Source organism: Chelonia mydas, chromosome 7 (assembly GCF_015237465.2).
Source record: "Chelonia mydas isolate rCheMyd1 chromosome 7, rCheMyd1.pri.v2, whole genome shotgun sequence".
In the NCBI taxonomy this organism is placed as follows: Eukaryota; Metazoa; Chordata; order Testudines; family Cheloniidae; genus Chelonia; species Chelonia mydas.
This window is the reverse complement of record NC_057853.1, coordinates 45222644-45237134: the sequence shown is the minus strand read 5'-3', so window position 1 is coordinate 45237134 and position 14491 is coordinate 45222644. Positions and strand designations below refer to the sequence as shown.

Sequence of the window (14491 nt, the reverse complement as noted above, 5' to 3'; positions counted from 1 at the left end):
ATCCCTGACCACCTTGGCTTATAGCCATTGATGGACCTATCCTCCATTAACTTATCTAATTCTTTTTTGTACCCCATTATACATTTAGCCTTCACAGCATCTTCTGGCAATGAGTTCCACTTGGGAGGGAAGTTCCAACAAGTTTTGTAAAAGGAAAATGGTCCAGCATTCCACAAAAACTGCTGTCCAATTTTAACAGCAGAGGGATAACCTGCAACCCCATCTCAGGATCAACTCTGCTCCTCCTATACAAAGAGTTAAATCGGAGAACTACAGTGACTGGGAAAGGGTCTGCCTTTGAAATAGATAAGGGGGGGGGGGGGGAAGGCTGTGACAAGAAAGAGGAAAACTGGCAATATGTCAATGATACCAGCATCTCTGGAAACTCATGGAGTCCCCTCTGAAAGGAGAGATGGCTGCGGTAATGACAGGTACCACAGTGTAACATGTCATGCACACAGGTGCCACTAGAGGCTGCCACATTGACACACCAGTTACATTAGTCTTGCCACCAATTTCTCCCCCTCAAAGCTGGGGTCCCAAGAACAGTATTTTGCTAGCTGAGCAAAGTGAATAGCACTGCAAGCTCAGCCCAGCAGAGATTCTGTTAAGACATCTCCCATAACTATTTGCATTTGCCCCCAATCTAAATCAGAATTAATGCAGGACATCTGAACACAACACATCCTGGGCCACAGAATGCGCCGTTTTCTATGCACATCCATACCATTAAGCCCTGTCTATGCCAGAAGAATGGTGATCAGCAACAGGTGCCAGCAATAGGTACAGCTGACCTTGTGCTGAACAGGGAACACTGTTTTGCTGCAAATGTAGACACAGAAAAACTGATCTCAGTGTTATGAACCTTGTGGGTCTTTAGAGTCTATTACTACAACATGCCTCCCTAAACAAAACAGTCTCACAGACCATGCATTATATTCATTTACAGGGAGAAATCAGTGCTCAGAAAAGAATCCAGTTTCCTGGGCTTCTCAGAAAAGAGCTCTGCCATTTGAGCTAAAGATGCAGTTTGGTCACATTACCCACAGATCTTTAACATTGCTTTGTCTTGATTCAGAATTATATAACTAGATCAAAGGATTGGATAAAATAGGGCAAAGGGAAACAGCAACAGCAGCAACGTGACCACATTCTACAGGCTGAGTCATTAACCCAGTAACTTTCCCAGAGCCAAACAAAGCCATTGGTATCCCTGCTACCATCCTACCCTGAGCCCCTGAGACCTGGACACACTTAGAGAGGAACAAAGTCATGTTCATTTTGGAGAGGGAATCACCTCTCTTTCTGCCCCCTGGCAACTACTGATGCAGCACTGGTTCTTCCCTTTGCACTGACTCTTCTCCAGCAGAGTACCAGCAGAGGGTAGTGCAGGGCAAACACAATTCAGAATCTACACAGCAGGAGGGTGGAGCTGTCTCCAGTACATTTCCCTATCTGTCTTTCAGTCTCTTTGTATATTTACTTTTCTGCATGCATTTTCCTTCCTCTCTTCTGAATTTGCTCCAAACCATATTTAACACATTAGGTGACAAACAGCTGTGCCCAGAATTTAAAGAAAACAACCACTCTTACCTGAGCAAGAATATGAAATTCAACTCTGATAAAATGGTTTGTCCCTGTTCAAACAAAACATAACTCGTCAAGCTAGAACCTTGTTCAACCACAACCATATTTCATTTAATAGTTAAACCCAGTTGTTTGCCCTGTGTATACTATTCCTAAGATAAGGACTGCAGGAGGACAACACATATGGTATATACCCATCTGGACAATAACGTCTTCTCCACATTAGGGACTTTATCAAAAAATCTCATCGGTTCAGCTGAAGTGGTATTAGAACCAGTGGGAGCCATCGTGTAGCAAGGTTCCCATGGGTGGGTGCATTTTTACCACTATGTTAAATAAAGCGCCTTTTCAGTAGGCTTAACACACACGTAAACCACCAGATGATACTGGAATCTTGTCTAGGCTACAACTCCCAGTGGCTCTAACACCTGTGCAGCTGAGCTGACATTGGAATCAATGGGATTTATTTCCGTTAAATTCCCTACTGTAGAGACAGTTTAAATCTTGTGCTAAACACTGATCTCCCATCAGTCTTGCACGAGTAACACTTTTGCTCTTTGTGACAGAGGGAGTGAGGGAATGTTACAGCAGCACTGCTCCGAGTACACATTCGATTGAACTGCTAATCTGACACAGCTTCAATAAGCAGCTTTTTTCACAATGTAACAATTTGTCAACCATGTTTGCACATCCACAGCTGCCTAACCATGTTTACACCACCAGTGTCCTCTGGGAAAGTCTGGGCAGTTATTCCATACTGCCTCAGCCAAGGGAGTGCCACCAGCAACACGTGCAGCACTGCCCACTGGATAATCCTACTCACTCAGGGTTCTGGAGGAAGGCCCACCAGCCAAACTGGCTGCACTGGCATAGTTTGGGGGTCCTAGCTAAACAACAGTGTTACAACCTGGATACAGGACAAAAATCATGTGCCAGCCCAGGCAGCTGGCAAGGATGAATCTGGTTTAGCTTCTGTGGTTACTAACCACATATTCAATGTGCTGCATGTCAACACAAACCGTATTTAGAACCAACTAGACTGTAAACCCTTTGGGACAAGGACCATCTTTTTGTTTCACGTTTGTACAGCATCTGGCACAACGAGGTCCCAGTTTGTGACTGGGGATCCTAAGTGCTATGACGGGGCCGCATCATCCAGCGCCCCGGGGCTGGGGAAGGAAGGAGGGTCTGCACGCCACCCACCCGGTGCTCTGGCGCTGGGGAGGGGCAGTGCGCCGCTCAGTGCTCCAGGGCTGGGGAGGGGCTGCGCACCATGCGCCCGCTTGGCATTCCAGGGCTGGGGGGAGGGGGGAAGAGGCCACATGCTGCTGCCCAGCCCAGTGCTCTGGCTGGGGGGGGGGGGGGGGGGGCATGTGCCGCCTGCCCGGCGCTTTGGGGTTGCGGGCATGCGTGCCACCTGCCCGGTGCTCTGGGGCTGGAGGCACTCGGGCAACCCAGGGCTGGAGGGTACTGGGAGGTGCTGGGCTTGGGGGTGGCAGAAGGGGGGGGGCCTGAGGCAGAAGGGGGGGGCCAGGCTGGGGGCTAGCCTCCCCAAGCCATGGTTCACCCACAGCCCATGCTGCAACCACTGCCAGACTGCAGGTAGGCCTCGAGGACACTTCAGGTGAAGGTGCTCAATGTGCTCAGGAACTCCATTTTATTCTTTTCCTGGGCATGTTTAGTCTTGACAAAAGAAGACTGAGGGGGACCTGATAACAGTCTTCAAATATATTAAGGGGCATTATAAAGGGGACGGTGATCAATTGTTCTTCATGTCCACTGAATGAAGGACAGGTAGAAATGGGGTTAATCTGCAGGACGGGAGATTTTGGTTAGATACGACGGAAAACTTAATAACTATGAAGATATAAAGCGCTGGAACTGGCTTCCAAGGGAGGCTGCAGAATCCCCATCACTGGAGGTTTTTGAGAACAGATTGAACACCTGAGAGCAATGGTCTAGGTTTACTTGGTCTTGCCTCACTGAGCACAAGGGGCTGGACTTGATGACTTCCAGAGGTCCCTTCTAGCCCTGCATTTCCATTATTCTATGATAATCCCTGGCTCTACGTGCCCGAACAAATTAATCCACGTCTCTTAGGGAAAGAAAGAAAACAGTCCCCACCAGCTCACAGGGTCCAGAGTCTTTGAAAACCTCTGCAGTTTTTATCAGGCCAGCTAATTAGAGAGCAAAAAGACTTCGTTCTCATTTTAAAATAATCAGCCTCAGCCCCTTCAAGCAACTCAGCAGCTTTAGGTCCCTCCCACCCAGAGCAGGCTAACAAAGAGCTAATTATGTAACCATTACATAAGCTGACACACCCACCCACCCCAGCACACACATACAACCATTCTTGAAAGCTGAAAGCTAGCAGGGCCAAGAGGCATATATAAGAAATCTCCCCCCTCCCTCTTGAATAGATCATCATACTGTATAGACAGCCAGCTCTACAACCAGTATCCATCACAGTTAGCCCTTTCGCCTACGTCTGTGATCCGCTACATTTCATTCTCAGCTTTTGCTATCTTCCTCCTTTCTCTCACTCACATTCTCTTCTCTGTCCTGCATTTTTTGCTTCTCCAGGTACTCAGCTCTTTTCCAGTCACTATACTTCCCCTTTCCTATTTTCCCCACTCAAGTCTACCTTGTGGCAGGGGCAGCAGAGCCTTCCCAAAAAGGGGGGTTGGGGGAAGGACCACCACCCCCTCTGTGGCCCTGCCCCTCCTCTTCCTCCCGAGGCCCCGCCCCAGCCAAGCCAGAGAGCCTGCCCTCCACAGCCCATGTCCCCACCCCCCAGATCCCCCACCCAGGGCAGGTGGAGGGACCCACGCTCCCCACAGCTGCCTGCGCAGCTCTTACCCCGACCCAGCTCTGGCTGGGGGTCCAGGCCTCGAAGCCGCAACCGGGCCATGGTAAGAGCCACCCAGGCAGCTGTGGGGAGCCACAGACCCTTCACCTGCCCTGTGTGGGAGGTCCAGGGGGCAGGGACATGGGCCAGGGGCTGCTCCCCCTACTCTCCCAGGCAAATGGAGGGTCTGCAGCTCTCCACAGGTGCTCAAGCTCCCCAGCTGGTCAGGGTCTGGAGGGAAGAGGGGGGGTGAGACAGGTGGCAAAAAGTGGACAGAACAGGCCCCTCCACTTTCAGAAAGTCGGAGGGCCATGGCCCCCTGTCCCGTTTCCCTCCCTCCCCCCTGTTCCAGCAGCCCTGCCTTGTGGGGACTGAACAGAGGACTGGAGAAAACAACTTTCAATATCACTCCACTGGAGAAGTTTGCTAAAGAGCCAAGTGAGGCATCCTCTCGCCCTGTAGGAGTAGCCCAATGCAGCTCAGAAGTCTGCAGTGCATAGTAAAGTCTTTGTTGCAGAGACGCAACTTGCAGAGACTACTGCTCCCAGCAAGCAATCCTTCATCTTGACCTCAGCTGGGCAAAGTCCTCGGTAACCATTGCCTAGGGACGCTAAACTCTGATCCCTTGCAAAGCAGGCAGCACAGCAGCCTCTCTTAGCATAGCCTACACCTTACCCTCACTGAAGAAATGAAGACTGTATGAAAAGCAATTGTTAGAGGGAACATAACCTAATTCCCACTCACTCTCACTCCTCAGATTTGCGCACAGTGTAGGCTGCTAAGCTTGTACCTTGCTATGAAGCACGATCACGGCTATACTCTGAGGCACAAAAGTGAATCTTCCAGTCTGTACATGCTCCAGCCCCAGAGCTTTCCTTCTGATGACTGATGCTTCCTCTGGCCTGTCACACAGCACACATATCAACTCCGCTGTCCTCATTAGCACTGCTGACTTATCTAGGAGTTAACAACACCAGGTCTCTCTTTTGTACTGGTCTCAAAAACTAGAGGCAGAGTATGTCGTATGAATATAACAAACAGTTTCACTTGCATTTCTGGTAACACATTTTTCATTTATCTAGATATTTATAAAGTGATCACTCACTGTAGTATAAAGGCAGCATCCTTGGGGCCTGCAGAGAGAGGGAACAAGGCAGTGGTGCTTTTTATAACAGGACCCCCATCTGGCTCTGGAATGGAGGGATAATATGTTAACAGGCTCTGAAGAAGGTACCACTGAAGACTCTTCAGTTAAGGGGTGAAAGAAAGAAAAGGGAAATCTTGAAGGGAGAGAAGGAGAGTGACCTCCAAATTCCTTCAGGGTGTGAAGGAACCCAGAACTTTGGAAGTTTAAAAAAAAAAAAATCCCTTTCTTTTTCCGAGGTTTTCATAGTGCATCAGTTGCAGATGATGTATGCTACACAAGAAAACTCATTTCTGGCCCGAAAAAATCATTCACAAGTAAAAAGAACCAATCAAACAGGAAAAAAAAAGGAGCCCGAAAGAAGCAACACAAAAATGGAGAAGGAATGAAAAGGGCCAAGAGTACTCAGAGGCACACTGGAACATCAAAAGGCCAACTTTGGTGACAAACAATAGATCTTCTAACCCCTGGGATTATGCAAGCAGAACCAGGCCCCAGATATCCAAACGCTCTTGTTCTGGCCAGGCCTCACTGCTGCACACATTAAAGAGATCCGAGTTACATAAACACTGAAGAGCACTTATATAAGCTTTTGTATGAAACACACTTACAAACATCAACACCCCGAGCTGAAGGAGGAAAGCAGGTAGCTGTTCCAGCCAAGTCTAAGCTATGTATAACTACATCGATCCCATAACAGCCCCCTTCTTAGTCTAGGTGCTAGACAACACTACTCCCAACACACAAAATTTGAAATGCATGCCGCTGTTCAAATAACATCCTCTTCCTAATCTATGCCAAGAACCATGGTCTAATGGCTAGAGCCCAGGACTGAGAGCTGCTAGGAAACCTGCTTTCTATGTCTAGCTTTGACACAGATGTACTATCACTCTAACAGGGATGTTGTAAAGCTCAATTAAATATTCACATAGTGCTTTGAGATCCTCAGATGGAAGGATCCAGAGAAATGCAGGGTATTATCATCCAGCATCCCTATTATAATATCTAGAATGTATCCACCTTTATAACCACTACCCTCAAAATATTAAATGGAACAGCCCTCTCATGCACACACAATTCAGGCACTCCTGAATTCAGGCACACTCCAAAATCCCAGAACTGTCCTCCATCATCTAGTATTAATCCATCTGTGATTCACTCACATTTGTCCTTCCGATCATTCTCCTCCACATCCAATTTTGTTAGACAAATTAATGTCTGCATGACTCCAATACTATAAAGCCAGGAAATGTTTCAGTCTCCAGAGCCAAGAAGTTTTCAGCAAGCTGCTACTTCAGTAATTGTATGTAGGAAAGTTTGTGCCTAAATAAATTTGTTAGTCTCTAAGGTGCCACAAGGACTCCTCGTTGTTTTTGTATGTAGGAAGGCACTGAAACCTCGCTTCTGCTTAGCCCAGTTAACCAATATTCTAATAACCCAGGATATATTTTTTAAACTAGGCTGCCAAAAATTAGGTACCAAAATAAAAGTGACCTGATTTTCCACAGAGCACCTACTGATTTCAATGGAAGTTCAGAACCTCTAAAAATTTTCTAAAAAGACCATTTTCATTTAGGTGCTTAAGTATGGATTTAGGCACCCAAGTTGAAAATTTCAGCCCCAGTGAACAGAAATATTCCTCGGCTTCTCATGTGTCCTGCAAGATGGGTCAAGTCTTGAGACTATCATTGTTTTAGATCCATGTAATTTTCAGGGGCTCGGAAAATAGGATGAGTACAAAAGGTAGGGGAGCAGGCATTTTGCCTTATTCAGTGATTACATAAGGATTAGTTTACTGCAGGAGGTTGGGAGTCATGGTATTAGTTTTATACTAGGATAGCCTCAGGGTAATGAGAGATAATAAAGAGGGGATTATTGCTGCCACACGGTTCCAAGGCCACCAAAAAACGGTAAAAAAAGCAACTACAGCAAATTAGACCTTTATGCTAATCTTTGCTCCCAGCCCTCACCACAGCCTCATTCAGGGCTTGTTTAGAAAAAAGGATATTTAATCTTGATCAGTGTTTAAAGAGCTGCATGAAAGATAATCCCTTCACAAAGTATCCTTCAGCGTGTGAGTGTCCCTTTGCCATCACTGATATTGTTTATGGTGGCAATGGGGCAATGGAAGAGTGGAGAAACAATAATACCTGGCACTTACAAAGCATTTTATGTCAAAGGGCTTTAACAAGCACTAATCGATCCTCGCAATAGCTATGTGAAATAGTAAATATCATGTCTATTTTACAGATAGGGAAAATGGGGCAATGAAACTGGGTAGCTTCCCTGAAGCCAGAGTCAGTATCAGAGCTGAGATGAGAACTCCTGAGTTCCTAGCCCTGGTCCTACACTCAGACCACTAGACTAGGCTTCCTTCCTTAAACATAATTTTTACTGAAAAAATTGATATGGTATTTAGAATTAAAAAAAAGCCCACAAACCTCAACTCAATTGCCACTTTCTGCTACAGTCCATAAAATAATGTCAGGGGAATTCTTAAGGACTTTGTTTAATTAGAAATACTTCACTTGGTGCTGTTCAGCATACTCTGAGACAGTAGCATTGAACCAATCTGACCCAGAACACAAAAGGGCTGCAAAAGTGTTCAGTGATAAGAAGAATCACATCAGTCAAAGCCTGAAGAAGCAGCCATGATGTCAAGAGGAGGCACCACTATCTACCCCAGACCCATAACATTTAAGAGAGGAACAACTGGCTCAATAGGTTCCAGAAAGAAAATGGTGTTCCCACAAGCAGCACTGGCCCTGCACTGGGCTCACTGGAGGGAGATATTACAATCAGCGCTGCCATCAGAGAGAAGGGGGTTTGTGGTTTGGTTTTTTCATTAACAGTCAGTCATTTACCTTACATGATGATATACTCAGCTGAAACAGGGTGCAGACAGTGTACAGTAACACCACAAAATTTCACCACATGGTGGTACCATAAAAATTTGGAAAACTTCCAGATCCAAAAACATGTGACAAAATGGAGTGCTGACAACTGGGAACACAAATGCTGTGTGTTCAGCACATACTGGTTGATCTACCCCTAAAGAGCAGTATCCTGAATTAGACCAATCAAGAGCCGTTTGAGAGAGAGAGAGAGAAGCACCAACTTGTGCAGAACGAGAGAGTCAGAATATCTGGGTTCTATTCCTAGCTCTGCCACTAACTCATCGTGTGATCTTGTGCAAGTTACCTAACCTCTCTGTGCCTGAGCTTTTCCCCACTATTAAATGGGGGTAAGGGTGATTCCCTACCTCACAGGGGTACTGTAAGGCTGAATTGTTTTCAAGGCACTTTGAGATCCTGAGATAGATGAGTGGCTACAGAACATAAAGTACCACTGATGAGGATTATTAAAATTTAGTAAGTACACAGTGTTCTATCTCTGATCAGGGCTTTACGCCAATACAAATAAATAAGAATGGGAAACTGTTCTAACTTAACTTTGTGAAGCATCCTAGAATTTTATTCCCCCCCCCCCCCCTTCCTCCACCACACACACACACACGATGCAGGACACCCAAGTCCTGAGGATCCTCTAAATGAATCCTTCCCAAATACTTGTACCATTGCAAACATCCTTGCCATTAGAGAGGGACTGCTCCAGAACACACCAGCCAGATAGGGACTGCTGGATAACACAAGCAAAATGCTCCTTCAACCCTCAGAGTTGTCTGTGCTCTGACAGCCTGGAATCTAGGACAGAGCTCAAGCCTCAAATTCCAGTCCCTGTGTAATACAATGCTGTGCAGGACTAATCTTTCATAACTTTCACCAACTAGATCTTTCCATTTATAATTCTTGGGCTTACTCTAACCAGGAACTGCTCTCATCTCTAATCTGTAACCTCAAGTGTATCACCATTGAAACCCACCTTCCCTTCTTATTTCTTCCCTATCTTCAGCTCTATTACCCTACATTGGGTTACATAAATCATGTATATGTTCCATATTCCTAGTTTATCCAAGTCATTCTGAATGTAATCCTCTTCCCATCCATGCCCTCCCTTCCAGATTTGGTTTACTCATCCTGCCTCCACAGTCACTCTTCCAGATCAAAGGCATATAAGGTGAACAAAATGGATTCTAATAAGATTTCATGAGGCTGTTTACTGGTCAGACACACACTGAACTGCTTCCTTACACTCCAGACAAGGACCACACACGTCGGGCCTATGCATGATAGGAAACTTAAAGGCAGACCCTGAACAGTCCATTGTCTTCTTTACATGAGCTTCATGAGATAGAGCAATAGACCCCATAACCTATAACCTTCCGGTAAGGTAAGAAGAAAAGAGCTCCATCTTTGATATAGGGCCCACCTGATACTAAAACCAAAATATAGTACAGTAAGTGTGAATGGCTCAAGGAGAAGTTTCTCTTAAACATTACTTCTTCACATCAGAGACCAATTTTAGAGGCTCCATCTCAATGAGGCAAACTATATGTTGATATTCCCTAGCACATCCCCCTTAATGGGAGTGGGAAAACAAAGGAAAAAAGAGCTGAGCAGTTCTTGGCAGCCAGACACAAATTAGAGACTGCTAGGAAATAGGGAATGGTGGTAGAGAGATCATGTATTGCTTGACCAGAGCCCTGAAGTATTGCAGTTGTCAGCAAGGGTTCAACAAGGAGCAAGTGGCTTCAATATGTTAGCACCGTCCTCTCTCAGCAAGTATTTTACAAGCATGTGTTCTTAGAACTCCATCAGGAACAGAGGAAAAGCAAGAAATGCATCAAAACAGGGAAAAGGACAGAGAATACTGAAAATACAACATCCTTGTTCACTAAATAACTACTCCTACAACTCAAAGAGCAGCAGAAACTAGAGCTGTGATCCTGTCAGACAGATACAAAAGATTTTATCACTTCCTTTACTAAAAACGTTAATTTTACCAACAAAACCAGTAATGCAAATAAATAAATACATACAATGCAAGGAACTTCTTTTTTAAATTTGCTCAGTCAGAATTGTACAGGCATTAAAAGGCCTGAAATCTGAGCCAAATTCATCACTGTCAGACAAATGCCAAACCAAAAACAGTGCCTCGCAAAACTCTCTTGGATCCCAAGTGAGCGATTCTAGGAGGCGCTCTCCAAATATCAGCTGCCATATCCCAACATGGAAGTATTAAAATGAATAGTGTCACCATAAAGCAGGAAACAAAAGAGAAAAAAACCCTGCATCTTACCTGGAAACTGCTGAGACTCATTCAAGAGTAACATGCTGCTCAATGTACTCTGCTGATTGAGGCAAGATCTCCGTCAGTGACCAAGTGGCTGGTTCAGCGTTTTAGAGGAGGGTCAATATCGCAACAAGTTATCAGCCTCCTCAGCTATTCTAGTCTCAGGGTCCTCAGGCCAAAAGTTTCTAGTCACTCCCAACAGTTTGTATCTCTGCCAGGAGCAAAGTAAGCACTAAAGATGCTCTGCTAGTTTTGTGAATGCGTAACTGGGAAAATGCCCTGTGACAAAGTAGCCCAGGGTGGAACGCAGGCTAAGTAAAATCCTGGTGCTTTGTATTCCTGAAAATAACTTTGGTAAATAGCATTTTGTGCTCTGTTCCACAAGCCCAGTATGTGGGAATTTGTGAGCATATATCCTCCAGAACTCAGCTGTGGCTGAGCGGGGTCACTGTTCTATAACTGATTATATTTGCCTGGTTTCTAGCCTCAGTAGAAGTGTCACTATCTCCCTCCCTTGCTCAGACACTCAAACTGCACAGCCCAGCATAAGGTAGGCGCTAGATAGCTGGGAACCAATCACCAGAGCTGTTCTGTCCTGTTAGCTTGGGATCAGCATATGTGCTAAATCAGAGGCAGTAACCGCAGCCACTCCTGAGAAAGGGGAAGGTTTTAAAAGGCAGAAGAAGAGCATGCAAGTGAGGGGGGGGGGAGGGGGCGTGTATGGGGGCAGGTGTCTCTTCTTTCTCTGGTGGCTTGAGCAGCAAAGTTGCACACTGCTCAGATCTGATCCCATTCACTTTGCCTGCAATCCATTTCAACTAACAGCGGCAGACTGGAATAAAACAAAACTCCTTACATAACCATTCAAACTCAACTGGGGCCCCACAGAAGGGGCATTCCAACAGGCAACAGGAAATCTACAGCCAGAGATGCACAGACTCTCAACTATACACCAGAGATTATCAGGGCAAAGGGAAAGGGGGAAATTAGAAAATAAGTAGTTTTTGGCTTTGGGAAGAGTTTTGTTATATGTGATTTTGCTAACTGCCTACATGGTGTTTGCTAACCTAAAACAGATCACGCAAGTGAAACCGGAAAAAAAATCACTCAGGAACCTGTAAACTTGTTACACAACAACAGACAACAGAGTAACCTGTTTATTTTTTCCTTACATTAACATGTTTTATAGCATACCCCCAGAAGGATCTGAACCCAATGAAAATGCCACTAATGAGATTTGGGGGGTTGTAAGAGACAGACCTTTAGTGTTTTCCCCAGGAATTGAAATTAGCGGGAGGTGTTTGAATATACAGGGGAGGTGAGGACCGACAAGGGTTGAGACGGCAAGGGTGAAGGTGAGCTGTATGGCACCATAATAAAAACTGAAAAATGTTTCACAATCATTTATTAGATTTAACTCATGTTTTAAAATAATCCCAGAAATTAAAGTTGGCTACTCAAGCCTACTATGAAGCACGACACATACATCCTTCTTGGTTTCTTGTTGTAATATTTGCACAACTCTTTGGTGTCTTCTTGTGTGTCCGTTACTTCCAGTTCTTCATGATATGCTCATAATCAGGCAGAAGGCGACTTCTTTCAGAATACAAAATTCTATTCAATGAGGAAAAAACGCTCAACTGTAGCTGTTGTGACTGGGAGTAGCAAGAGATGAATTCCTACTTCTTTCATCCCAGGAAACATAGCACAAAGATTGGGTCAAACCGCTAGTGATGATCAAGAAGTTGAAGTTAAATCTTCATTAGTTCATTGTATGATATTCCACTCTGTGTACAAAATTTTCTATTCTGTCGTGATCACATAGCAGCCCCATTTCTGGTAGTGCTTCACTCCACTCAACTGTAGGTGTTTTATAAAACAGACATCTCTCATCTTCATGTAGGGAGTCAATATAAGTACTTCATTAGTCAACTTCTGGACTGAAGCCTTTGTTTCTTCCAGTACGTTTTCAATGGATATTTCTGATTGATCCAAGGATAGCTTCTATTGATGGACAGAGATCTATTACTGTTGTAGCAGATGCCTGGATGACATTGTTTAATGACCCAAGGGGTTTCAACAGCAGACTTACAAGAGAGAGAATGGCAATAGTCTTCTCTGAACTTAGTAACAAAAGTAGCCCATCAGCCTCACTACTTAGATCTGTCCTATCTTGTTGGATACTTTCCAAAGCCAGTACTAATCGTTGCAGTAATTTTAAGACCACAGCCAAGAATTGCTCATGACAAAGCCAGAAGGTTTTCCCAGGTTGGTCTAATTTGAACTTCAGTCCCAGTGTATCTTCTTTGTTTCCAAGATGTTCAGTCCTATTGGACTCTTGCTGAAAAGAAGAGTGAGTATAACAAAGCCATTACATTTATAGCTTTTAATGTCTTTTGAAGATTCTGCAATTCATCCTAGCGCTAGCTAGAGTAGATGGCCTCTGCAGCGTGTATAGGAGAGATTAGGGTTACACTTTTCCCTGAGCAAAGCTTGTGCTCCACCACGTCTTCCAAAGAAGTTTGCAGCTCCATCAAATGCACAAGCAGCCATCTGTTTGGGGTTCAATTGGCAAGCATTTAACTCTTCTAAGATGTGACAGATGCAGCTGATGGTGTCTTCTATAACCTGAACATCTAAAATGCATCTACTGGCCTATCACGGACATCAAGATAACATACCCAATGACTTAATACTTGATGCCTATTTGCATTGGTGCAGTCACTAGCCTTATATGCACATTTTTTAAACATGGTGAGAGAGTTCTTCACTTTTTCAACTGCTGAGTCTTTCACTGTTGTACCACATGTTTCTAAAGAGTCAGCTGAGCTTTTTTTCCCCAGAAAGATAGCGAGCATTTGCCAGCCTTGTTCAAAACTAGTGTCCAACTTCAGGATTAACAAGTGACAAGGCACTTAACATTGACCTCCAGTTTGCAGTGCGATCCATCTTCAGTATTATTTCCAGATCCAGTATTATTTACCCTTTCACTTAACACAAGTATCTCTTGCTTAAAAAGAAAGTATGATGCAATAGACATGTTGGTTCACATAAACTGTGTTGTGTCTCCAGTATTCTTAACAGCCTCATTAAGTTCTTCTAAAATTGGCTTTGACAGTGACTGGCTAATAAGGCTTTCTGCATGTTGATGCAGTCCAGAGGCATAGTGTATTCCAGCCTTTTCATATAGTTGTCAGTATTGGCTTAGCTGACCAGTCTGGCAAACCAATCTACTCCAATTTTACTATATAAATCCATGATATGCCCACATCTTAAATACTATGTGCAGTTCTGGTCACCCCTCTCAAAAAAAAAAAAAAAAAAAAAAAAAAAGATATATTGGAATTGGAAAAGGTGCAGAGAAGGGAAACAAAAATGAGTAGGGGTGTGGAACAGCTTCCACATGAGGAAAGATTAAAAAGACTGGGACTGTTCATCTTGGAAAAGAGACAACTAAGGGAGATGTGACAGAGGCTTACAAAATCTTGACTGGTGTGGAGAAAATGAATAAGGAAGTATTATTTACCCTTTCACTTAACACAAGAACCAGGGGTCAGCCAACCCAATGAAATTAATAGGCAGCAAGTTTAAAACAAACAAAACTAAGTATTTCTTCACACAACACACAGTCACCTATGGAACTTTTTGTCAGGGATGTTGTGAAGGCCAAAATTATAACAGGGTTCAAAAAAGAACTAGATAAGTTCATGGAAGTTAAG

General features: G+C 44.4%; 1 protein-coding gene across 4 annotated transcripts in view; it reads right to left on the bottom strand.

Moving 5' to 3' along the window:
• Positions 1-14491, bottom strand: part of RAD54L2 (RAD54 like 2) — a 95252-nt gene that overhangs the window by 30997 nt on the left and 49764 nt on the right. The gene's annotated exons all lie outside the window — the stretch shown is intronic.